The sequence below is a fragment of the Seriola lalandi genome, unplaced genomic scaffold, assembly GCF_002814215.2.
Source record: "Seriola lalandi dorsalis isolate HSWRI2012SDOR001 ecotype SW California unplaced genomic scaffold, Sedor1 jcf7180002054390, whole genome shotgun sequence".
In the NCBI taxonomy this organism is placed as follows: domain Eukaryota; kingdom Metazoa; phylum Chordata; class Actinopteri; order Carangiformes; family Carangidae; genus Seriola; species Seriola lalandi.
In genome coordinates, this window is record NW_019524943.1 from 463,318 (window position 1) to 467,961 (window position 4,644).

Genomic DNA, 4,644 nt, shown 5'->3' on the forward strand with positions numbered 1-4,644 from the left:
TCATGGGTATGGCCAGTGCTCATATCTCCGAGTGGTGATGGAAAATAAAGTGCATTGCTCCCTAGTCATAGGTGTAGTGGCCGTTTGTCCACAAAAGCAACGAAAAATTTCTAATCAAACTTTAAATCATAAAAAACTCAAAAGGCCACTTTTGCACCGTGGGTTGTGGTGTACACGGATGGGAGAAAGCATGAAGTCCAAACGACTTTCAATTTTCAACAAAAAACGTGATTTATTTAATCGGATAACAAGCAAACACAGAACAAAGAAAAATTCCTGTGCCTCTCCCGCTCCGGTAAAAAACCATTTGCCCACCCAGGTGCATGCTGGTCCCTACCGTGCGCTTACCTATATAACCTACGGTGCCTTCCTACCGTGCCCAAATGAAACAAACAAATAACAACAAAACACCCAAACTACAAAAATAATAAACTAACAGAATACTAACAGAAATTTAATCATAATGAAATCAAAATAGAATAATGAAATCTAAACAATAAACTAAATAACACCAAATAGCTCCCACACTCCGGCCCCTAATTGTGCATTAAATCACAATTACTTTAATTTCTCAAAGGAGCTATTCAGTCAATCCTAACCTATAACTAGACAGTCTATCCCATTAGCTTCAGTTCACTCTCTTCTTTGTGATGAACCTGAAACAAAACAAAAAAGACAGAAAGACAGAGAGAGAGAGAAAGAGAGAGAGAGAAAAAGAGGGTCCATGGTGTCACACTCCTGCCTCCAGCAGCAGGCAGAGCTTTGTCACCGGCCTCTCCAGAATGCTGGTTCTTGTTCGAAGGCGCACAGAGCGCACCAGGCCCTTTGCATCTGCTCTCACATCCAAAATTTTCCCCATTAGCCAAGATCCTCTTGGGGCTGTGGCATCTGCAATGAGGACGATGTCTCCAGGAGTAAGACTTCTTCTTGGTCTTGTCCACTTCTGTCTCTCTTGCATCATTGGTAGGTATTCCGAAATCCATCTCTTCCAAAAGAGCTCTGCCATGTATTGTGTTTGTCTCCACCTTTTCCTGATGTACAGGTCACTGTGATCAAACAGTCCTGGTGGCATGACTGGCTTGCCCTTTAACGTCAGAATGTGATTAGGTGTGAGCGCCTCCAGGTCATCTGGGTCATCAGAGACTTTTGTGATTGGTCTATCATTCAATATGGCCTCAGCCTCACAGAAAACAGTATGAAGCCCTTCATCGTCCAGAATTTGCTGTTTGAGAACTGAAGTGAGAACACTCTTCACTGAACGTATCAAGCGCTCCCACACACCGCCGTGATGGGAAGCTGCTGCTGTGTTAAAGTTCCACTTCATGCCATCCTGAACCAAAGCTCTCTGAATGTTGCCATGATTTAAACCAGCCAGACTCTCTTTCAGCTCCCTGTTGGCTCCAACAAAGTTTGTGCCATTGTCAGACCTGATGGTGCAAACTGGGCCTCATCTACAGATGAACCTCCGGACAGCGTTTATGCAAGAATCTGTGTCCAGCGTATGTGCCACCTCCAAATGCACAGCACGGCTGGTTAGACAGGTGAAAAGCACTCCATACCTTTTAATACGACTCCTGCCTCTTTTAACGTCGATAGGCCCGAAATAGTCAACTCCGACATCTAAAAAAGGGGCTCTATCAGGCAACACTCTTTCCTCTGGCAAGTCTGCCATCTTCTGTTCAATAAGCTTCCCTCTGTTGCGCCTGCAAACCACACAGTCAGATATTACCTTCCTTGCAGCGGAATTTGCATTGATGATCCAGTACCTCTGCCGCAGCCTTGACAGCATGTGATTTCTTCCTGCATGTCCCAGTTGATGATGAATATGGCGCAGAATCAGTACGGATACATGCAGATCTTTGGACAGAATGACTGGATGTTTGGACTCTGCTGGCATTGCTGCTCTTCCCAGCCGACCACCTACTCTGAGGATTCCATTATCCATCACAGGATCCAGTCTGTAAAGCGGACTCCCCTTGGAAACACTTTTACAGCCACTCTTCAGTGATGCAATTTCAGCTCTGAATTTGTGTTCTTGTACATACTGAATTATTGACTGTTCTGCCTTCTCAAAATCTTCAGGGGTCAGACTCTGTCCTTTGAGCATGGTTTTAAAGCTCTGAAATTTCCTTTCCACTGCAGATCCTTGAGTCTTCAGCTCATCCTTATTGAAGTCTGCAGAGGCACACAACTCCTTTCTCTTCTGTCCCAATAACACAAGAGCTCTCTTGACCCTCAGCAACCAAGCAACAGACGTTTTTAGTCTCATCCAAGATGAAAAGTAACAAAGCAGGCGATCTGTGGCACACTCAAAATTCACAACAACAGAGTTCACTGTCAAATCCTTTTTGACCTCTGGGTCATCTGGAGGAATCACATCAAGATCGGCATCCAACTTAGGCCAAACCTCCTTTGGCTCACAGAGAAACTTTGGACCATTTATCCATCTCTTGCCTCTTAGGAAAATCTTTGCCCTCATTCCTCTTGATGCATCGTCTGCCGGATTCTCCTTTGATCCAACATATCTCCACTGATCGAGATTTGCCGCTTCTCTGATGAAGGCGACTCTGTTTGCGACAAAAGTGTGAAATCGCCTGGTTTCATTACAGATGTATTTAAGAACAGTTGTGCTATCGGTCCAGAAAACTGACTTCTCCAGCTTCAGTTGCAACTCCTTCTGAAGCATTTTATCAACTCGTACTGCAAGAACTGCTGCCGTGAGTTCCAGTCGAGGAATCGTTGTCTGCTTCAATGGAGCAACTCTGGCCTTTCCCAATAGAAATGCAACCTGAACTCTGTCATCCTTCTCAAGTCTCAAATATGACACTGTTCCATATCCAGCTTGGCTGGCGTCAGAGAAGTGGTGAATCTGTGCTGTGTCAGGGTCTCCAAAATCTCTAGATTTAATACAGCGATCCACAGTGAACTCAGCCACCTTCTGGAGATCCTCCAACCATTCAAACCACTTCTTAGAGAGGGAATGAGGGATGGCTTCATCCCACCCCAAGCCTCTCCTGCATAGCTCCTGTAGCAACAGTTTGGCTGGAATGGTGAATGGGGCCAAAAATCCTAAGGGATCATACAATGAGCTGACCACTGACAAAATGCCTCTTCTGGTCTGTGGCTGTTCCTGTAGTGAGGTCCTAAACTTGAATTTGTCAGTTTCAATGCACCACTGTAGCCCCAATGCTCTCTCCATCGGAAGTTGATCCACATCCAAATCAAGCTCCATCACTTCCTTTGCTCTGGAGTCTTCAGCAATTGACAGCAGCACTGTTCGGCTGTTGCTGATCCATTTGGAAAGATTAAATCCTCCTTTGCGACAAAGCGCAGTCAGATCCTTAACCATTTGCACTGCCTCCTCCTCTGAGGCCATTGATTTCAAGCAGTCATCAACATAAAAATTACATTTGACTGTATTTACCACTTCTTGAGGGAAATGTTGGGCATTGTCGTCTGCTGTTCTCCTCAATGCATAATTTGCACAGCTTGGTGAAGACACCGCTCCAAACAGATGTACTTTCATACGATGTTCCACTGGAGACTGGGAAGTGTCTCCACCAGGCCACCAGAGAAAGCGGAGAAAGTTAATGTGCTTTTCAGAAACATGAACTTGGTGATACATTGCTTGAATGTCGGCCATCACGGCAACAGGCTCTTGTCTGAATCGAACAAGGACCCCAATTAAAGAGTTGGTCAAATCAGGGCCCTGCAACAGCTGACAGTTCAATGATTTCCCTTTGTATGCTGCTCCACAATCAAAAACCACTCGCAGCTTGCCTTTTCTTGGATGATAAACCCCATGATGAGGAATGTACCACACGTTTCCATCACTCTGCTTTAGCTGATCAGAAGGCACAAGCTCAGCATATCCTTGAGTCACCATGTCGTTTAAAAATGTGATGTATTGTTCCTTGAATTGACTGTTCTTGCCAAACTTTCTTTTTAGGCTCTGGAGGCGCTGTTCTGCAACCTGGTAATTGTTTGCCAAGAGGGGGCTTTCCTCCCTGAAAGGTAAGTCAATGCTGTAATGGCCTCCAATTAACTTTGTGGTGTTGTTCATAACATTCATAAACTTCACATCCTCTCTGGACATTTCAAATTGCTCATCCGATGACCTCTCGTTAAAGTCTTGGTTAAACTGTTTAACCAGCATTTCCTGAAGATGTTCGACAGAGATCCGGTTGGATGTTACAGCAGAGCAGTCACTTTTATTCCTGTTGCTCCCACCACGAAGTGGACCATTAATGACCCAGCCAACTCTGGTTCTAACAGCATAAGGTCCCTCATCCTGGCTGTTGATTAGCTCCCAGGGCTCCATCACCTTTGGTGCATCAGTTCCAATAAGCAAATCAACCCCTTCATCAATGTTATGAAGCTGAACATCCTTAAGATACGACCACTGATCAACATCCTCTTGTCTTGGAACATTGATTGTGGAAACAGGCATATCTTTTTGTGTTAAGACATCAGGTAACTCAACAAAGTCATTAATATTGATACCAGACACTTCAAGACCGGACAGCACATGAGCATTTATAATCTTCTTTTGACCCATAGTTTTTAACAAAATACTTGTCCTTTTACCCTTTAAGTTCAATTTTCTGGCCAAGCTCTCTGTACAGAATGTTCCTGAACTCCCAG

The 4,644-nt window shown here is 44.6% G+C and overlaps 1 long non-coding RNA gene across 1 annotated transcript in view; it reads left to right on the forward strand.

Moving 5' to 3' along the window:
* The window catches only part of LOC147818945 (uncharacterized), a 15,397-nt gene that overhangs the window by 2,567 nt on the left and 8,186 nt on the right, over positions 1–4,644 (forward strand). The gene's annotated exons all lie outside the window — the stretch shown is intronic.